The 6879-nt window shown below is 48.7% G+C and overlaps 1 long non-coding RNA gene across 2 annotated transcripts; it reads left to right on the forward strand.

Annotated features, from left to right (window-relative positions):
• Window positions 1–4148: 4148 nt before the first annotated feature.
• Window positions 4149–6341, forward strand: LOC113835400. Of its 2 annotated transcripts, none has more exons than XR_003484953.2 (3): window positions 4149–4291; window positions 5298–5349; window positions 5514–6341. It is a non-coding gene; the product is annotated as an uncharacterized LOC113835400 (long non-coding RNA). The 2 variants fall into 2 exon arrangements; XR_004769953.1 differs by lacking the exon at window positions 4149–4291 and adding an exon at window positions 4298–4884.
• The last annotated feature ends 538 nt before the right edge of the window (window positions 6342–6879 follow it).

Genomic DNA, 6879 nt, shown 5'->3' on the forward strand with positions numbered 1-6879 from the left:
TTTTGCACTTTACAATTTACCATTTAGTACTGAGGAAAGTCAGGGCAGGAACCTGGAGGCAGGAGCTGATGCAGAGGCCATGGAGGGGTGCTGTTTACTGACTTCCTATTAATGGCTTGCTCAGTGTGCTTTTGTTTTACACCCCAGGACCAGGGATGCTACTACCCACAGTGGGCTGGGCTGTCCTACATCAATCATCAATCAAGAAAACATCCCACAGGTCAATCTGATGGGGGCATTTTGTTGATTGAGGCTCCTTCTCAGATGATTCTAGTTTGTGCCAAGTTGACAAAGCTAACAAATCAACACAAACCCTCAATAAGGCCTGCACAGGTGCTGTGAAGAGCTTGCCTACCTACTGAGACACCGTCTGGCTTGTTCTCCCAGCTGTCTTAGGCAAGTTTCAAGTCCTGTGTTGTCTGCACGTTTTGGTCATACCCCTGGCTTTCTCCTTGCCTTTTCTAGACCTCCCATGCTCCCTATTCCCCTTTTCCCAGGAAAGAAAAAACTGAGTTTCATGCTGGCAGTCTGCACAGCTGCTTTTGAGGAGTGCTGCTTTCCAAACAGAGCCTCAACTGGCTGTCCGAATCAGTCATGTTCACAGCATCTGTGGGAAGAACACTTGGCTTCTTCATCAACTTAGAGGGGCTTTGCCGAGTAGTCAAGGCCTCTTGCTTGAAGCCAATTAAGCAGAAGGGGCTCTGAAGAGAGGCGAGTTCAGTTTCTTTGGGTCCATAACAAAGGCTCCTTCGAAGTCCCAAAATTGTAAGGAAAATGACATCATTTTGTGTCCAGCACATTGGGACCATCTGGAGACAGGAACCATAGCTTATATTGGAGTCCCAAAGGCTGCATGAGCCCAGGAAGATTAAGGACCAGGGTGTCTAATCTAATCTCTTTTTTAACAGTTGATATCAGAATTGAGGTACGTACGGTTCCTTGTGCCAAATAGACTGACCTTATTTAATACAACCCTGTCCAAAGCTTTCCCCTGAACCTTGCTTTCTTTCAATGAGCTAATTTCTCTGTTACAATCTACTTTGGAAGAGAGGGGGATGCTTGGGAAAGTTACATTGCCTTTTAAAGCCACAGGGGTATCGTTTGGTGCATTCCTGCCCGGGCAATTATTACCTTCTGAGAGCCTGCCGAGCTGCCTCCTGCCTTCCCTTTGGTCTCCGTGGGGACTCATTATGTTTCTAGCAGGCAAGTATGAAATCGTACAGTGCTGGCTTACCAGAAGGGTTTGCTACGGGAATTTCACAGACAGGACAGCTTCTGTCTTAGAGGAATTTACATCCCACGTAGCAGAATAGGGCATGATTGTGGCAGATGATGATAATAGGGCTGCATTAATATTAAATGATGCCTGCTAGGCAGAGAACCAATGGATTCTATAGCACAGATCAATTTATCACCTCCTCCCCATGAAGCTTTGTTGGGGGACAGTGGTGTTTCCTCTTTACAAATTAGGAAAACACAGGCTCAGCATTTTGTTGTCCTCCAGAGGAGGAATTCTTAGCAAGATCCCCGAGTGAGGATGACTGGGGATTCCTGAAGCCATCTGCTAAAGCAGGTAAATAATTGATTTGTTCTTGTGTGCAGGGTGGGTGTGATTTTCCTTACATTCTACAGATTCTGTGCCACCAGGGTGAAGAGTCTACTCTTGTACACTAGTTAGTAATTATTATGGTTTGGATTTAACCCCCTCCCCCCAAGTGGCTTATGTGTGGAAACATTGGTACCCAGCTTAGCGGGCCCAGTCATTTGAGAAATTATTGGATCCTGAGGGTTCTAAGCAAACTGGTGGATTAATCCCTTGATGGATTCATACTATGATGACATTATTGGAGATATAGCCTCGTTGGAGGAAGCATGTGCCCCAGAAAGATATACTGTCTCCCTAACCCTTCCTGTTTCTCTTTGCTTCCTAGTAGCCATCAAATGGGCAGCCTTCTCTTCGCTGTATCTTTCAGCCATGATGTCAGCCATGATGCCTCTGTCTTGCCATAAGCTTAAAGCAATGCAGTCAGATGACCAGGGTCTGAAATCTCTGAATCCATGAGCTAAAAACAAAACAAAGCAAAACAAAACAACCTAACTAAAACAAGACAAAAAATTTTCTTCCTTTGGCATTGTTTCTTTCAGGCATTTTTATCATACTGTTGAAAGGGTTAACACAGCAAGTGGGCCCCTATTGATGTTCAAGCCTACGTTTTAATGTTTTCTCTGGTTGCCAATCTTTATAGTAGTGGGCAAAACTGGACCTTAGAACAATTTCTGGAGGAGACAAGTGTTTCCATGTTTCCCTTTCCTAACTCTGTTCTGGAAAGTTGAAAGTCTTGCTTGATCTCAAAAACCCCTCATGTACAGCAGAGTTATTGTAGTGCAGAGTGGGAAGAAATCTCTAGAATATTTAGGCTGTGCAGACAGGGAAACTGAGGCCCAGAGACTGGTTCACGTCCAGATAATAAGTCAGTGACCGAGTCAGGCACCATGCTTGTTCCTTTTAAAGGACTTGACTCCAACCACAATTGGAACCCCTTGCCAATATTTCTCAACAAATGACAGGACAACGTGACTCATTTTTGACATTATGCAAATGAAGGAAACAAGATTGAGTGCCCTTCTGTCCGGAGAGCAGGAAATGAAGGCTGTCTGGGGCCCGCATGGTCCTAGGGACATTCAGTGTCACAAGGGGGGTCTGAAAGAACCCAGCCTTTGTTCCCTTCTGTCTTCACTCAGCTCTTCTCAGCCATGGCTAGTAGGATTGGCACCCAACCCACACTCCCAGCGTCAACTAGGGAGTCTTATGAGGACACTTATGTTGGCTGTGCCCTTTATAGAACCTCTGCCAGCAGAGACTCTTTTCCTCTTAACCACCCCACCCCCGAAAGCAGCATTTGCACATACTGGAAGAGATGTTTCGAGCCAATTGGTCCTTCCCTCCCATAGGAAGCAGAGCCATTTGCCACAATGGGCCTTATAGTTTGGGTCAGAGAAGTGCTGAGCCGAAGCTGTTAGAGTTTATTGGGTTTTGTTTTTAGCTCCTTCCCCCTTACAGGATGACCTCATCCCAACTGGAGTGCCCTCAACCCCGCCATTCCTGTGAGCAGCAGTCTTTGTGCTAGCCTCCTGAGGCAGGGGTCAGTTATGGAAACTCTCCCAGCTCTGGCTTCTTTCAATTAGGCAGAACAGAGTTTCATCAGAATGAGTTATGGTGGGACAGCCCAGAAATGGAGGAGTTTCTAAAGAGGTGTGTGCTTTCCAGAGAGTAGTAGGCACGCTAGGGGAGCTTTTAGAGTCATTAGACACATGAGGCTACTGTGGTGGTGGTGGTGGTGGTGGTGGTGTCGTGCAAAGGCTACAGGGCCACAGAGCCAGGTAGTTGCAGCTGGAGGGCAAAGACTGGAAACTGGGCCTTAGTACTGATTTGGTACAATCTGGTGGCACACCTGTCTTTTGAGATGTCTTCACACTCATGATGTAGAACACAGCTTGTTTTTAAATTGTACTACTGGTTAATGTAGAGATCCCCCAAGATGTGTGTGTGTGGGGGGGGTGTCAAAGACTGAGGACAGCTGGCTCAGTGCTTAAGAGCTCATACTGACCCTGCACAAGACCTGAGTTCAGTTCCTAGCACCCATAGAGACAGATCACAACCATCTATAACTCCAGCTCCAGGGGAGCTGATGCTTTGGCCTGGGACACCTGTACTATATACACATATGTATGTACACACAGACACATAGACATATGCATAATTTAAAATAAAAATATTTTTAAGAATCAAAGGATAGAAGATGTTGAATAACTTCTCAGGTTCTTTATGGAACACACTCTCTCGGTGGTGGGTTGGGTAAGGATAGGGTGGGGTGGGGTGAAGGCCCCCTCCCCTCCCTTTCCATCAGAGCCTGTCTCCTTCTGTGAACTGTCTCCTTCGCTTGAGTAAACTGGACACAAGCCAGCCTGGCACCCGGGCTTCTGCTATGAGTTGGCTGTAACAGGCTATCCGTGCAGAAGGGTCCACTGCAGCTCTTGTGGAACCAAGTTCTCTTTATCACCTGCCACTAGAGACTTCCTTTGCCCCTCCCTTCCCGGCTCCAGCCTGGGTGTTGTGCAAGAGCCAGAGGAATTTGTGATAATGGAGCCACAAGCCCAGGCCCAACCCAGGCCCAAGGAACTTGACCTGAAGCAGGAGGGTAAGCAAGAACCTCCTAGCTCCCAGGCCAGAAGGGTGGCCGGCAGCCACAAGGAAACTCCTAGTCCTTCTAAATGCTGCCAAGGAGAGGAGGTTTGCATTCTTATTTATAGCATTGCGCTTGCAGAGGGGGGAAGAGCTCGATCCTTCTGGAGCTTGGCACATGATTCATTTCCCCCGGGAGCTGCGGGCCGGGGCAGGGCGTACGCTCCGGCAGCCTCCGGCCAGCCGCACACTCCAGCCTGCTCGTTTATTTATGGTGCTTTATCAGGGACTGTGCACCGCGGCGATAAAGTTTATGAAAAGAGGCGGCGTCTCCGGCGGCGGGCTGGGCCCGGGCGCTCCTTTCCCACACTGATTAGGATCAGCCAGGGCTTTGGAAGCGGCAGTTAAGGATCAGGGTGCTGGGAGCTGGCTCCCCTTCCTGCCGCGCCCAGCCTGGCCGGCTGCTGGCCCGCGTGGGTGGGAGGTCCGCGCTGTGACCCGGCACGGGGCGGGCGCAGGGCAGCCTGGAAATCCAGCGCCCAGATCCTAATTGAAGACGTGGAACGGGACTCAGGCGCCATTTCTCCTCTGAATGTGGCAACTCTGATCGATCCCGTGGGTTTACTTTTCCACCTACCGGCTCTTTCCCTGTGCGTTTGCTCTCCCGAAGCATTTGGGCCCATCCCTTCGAAGACTCTACTGTGAGAACGCCTTTAATCACTTGCAGAAATAAATTCAAGATTTATTAGCTCTGGTCTGGCCCCTCTCAAAGTCACAGAGGGTGGATTACAGAGTAACCACAGCCTAGGGTTATAAGGCCCCAAAGCAGGCACAGAGGCTGAAGATTGCCTTATCCTCACTGACTTGCTTAGTCTATGGTGACCTCACGGAGGTGCCATTCCTAGCCAGAATATTGCACTAAGTGATATAAGATGAGTCAGAAAGGCCGTGGCTGACCTTCAGTAGGACCTGTAGAAGCAGGAGACACGGTTCAGTGGTAGAGTCCTGGCTCAGGGTTTGATCCCCCAGTACTACACACAAAAAAGTAACCTGAACTTCAGCAAATAGTAGCAGAGCCCACTCACTTAACTTCTCAATTTCCCAACTTTTCTAGCAACGGGAATACAGTGGGCAGGGCTGCCATCTTGCCTGGGAAAGTCACCGAGGTATCATGGTCTTGAAAGCGGGGATGGGGGGTGGGGGAGTGGGGGAGTGGGAGGTAGGGGGGGGGGGTGGGGAAGTGGGGGGTAGGGGGGGATGGGTTCACTGTCATGTGACTGATTTAGAATCACCTATGAGATATGATGGCTGTAACTTGGGATGTTTCCAGGGAAACTACTCAAGAAGGAAGACCCACCATGAATGTTACCACCATCCTATGCTGGGAGCTTGGACTGAGTAAGAAGGAGGAAAGAAGCTAAGCCCTACTGTTTGTCATTCTCTATTTCTTGGTTGAGATGCAAGGTCACCGGCTGCCTTGCACTCCCCATGTCAAGCCTTCCTTGAAGGAATGGAGACATTCCTTCAAACCACGAGCCAAAATGAACCCTTGCTTCCTTAATATTCTTTGTTGTTATGTGTGTGTGTGTGTGTGTGTGTGTGTGTGTGTGTGTGTGTTTTGTTTTGTTATTTCATCACAGCAAGGAGACATATAACCAACACAAGTAGATGTTCACTAGACACAGTGGTGGGAAGGTAGGAGTTTCGAACAGAACAAACCCTGACCAGAACTGTCTCTCAGGACAAGCTGCTTTCACCTTCCACTTCTCCAAGGAATCGGGGGACAGAAGGGCAGAGTGGGGTTGCCTTCACAGTCTACTTCCTTGATCTGGAACATTCTGCTCACAGCTACTGAAATCCCCATTGCAACCATCTAATAACAACCTGCTCTCTGGGCTGAAGAAATGGTTCAGCGGTTAAGAGCACTGGCTGTTCTTCTTTAGAACCTGGGTTCAATTCCCAGCATCCACACGGCAGCTCATACCTGTTTGTAACTCTAAGATCTGATACCCTCACACAGACATACATGCAGGCAAAATACCAATGCAAGTGAAATAAAAGTAAATTATTAAAAAAAAAAATCTTTATCTCTTCCTCCCATCCCTCCCAGATGCACTCCTTATCTCCCAGACTGAGACTAAAGTCAGTCCTTCCTTTTGCCTCCCTCATACCAAACCTGCCTCTCTGTCTGAGAGCCCTGTGGGGTTGGGCTCCACCTGCCTGTGCTACTAGACTGCCTGGCACAGTCCTTCTCTTCACACTTGCTTTTGCCCCAGACCTGGTTTGCTATTTTGCACACAAGGTGTGCATAGGTACACAAGGTGCTTGGAAACTGTGTTTGGTGAATACATAGGTGCATGGGGGAGTGGGGCTTCTCATCTCACAGGTATTTATTATCCCTTCATGAATTTCAAAACCAGGCAGGCTCAAAATGGTCATCTGTGTCCCCACCAGGGAAGGTCTATACCACTCTGCCAAGAGAACACAAAGACTAGAACAGGCCTAGCAACCAGGCTGGCTGAGGCTAAGTAACCTAAGATGCTAGCCCTTAAAATCCCTCCAGACATGAAGCAGGATTAGTCGCAGGGCCTGGACCTAGCGACGAGTCAACAAACGGAAGTCGTGTTGCCCTAGTTATGGGGGAGAATGTTGTGAGGGCTTCGAGCCAGGCTAGTAGTTGCACAATCCACCTTGAA

This window comes from Cricetulus griseus, chromosome 4 (assembly GCF_003668045.3).
Source record: "Cricetulus griseus strain 17A/GY chromosome 4, alternate assembly CriGri-PICRH-1.0, whole genome shotgun sequence".
Classification (NCBI taxonomy): domain Eukaryota; kingdom Metazoa; phylum Chordata; class Mammalia; order Rodentia; family Cricetidae; genus Cricetulus; species Cricetulus griseus.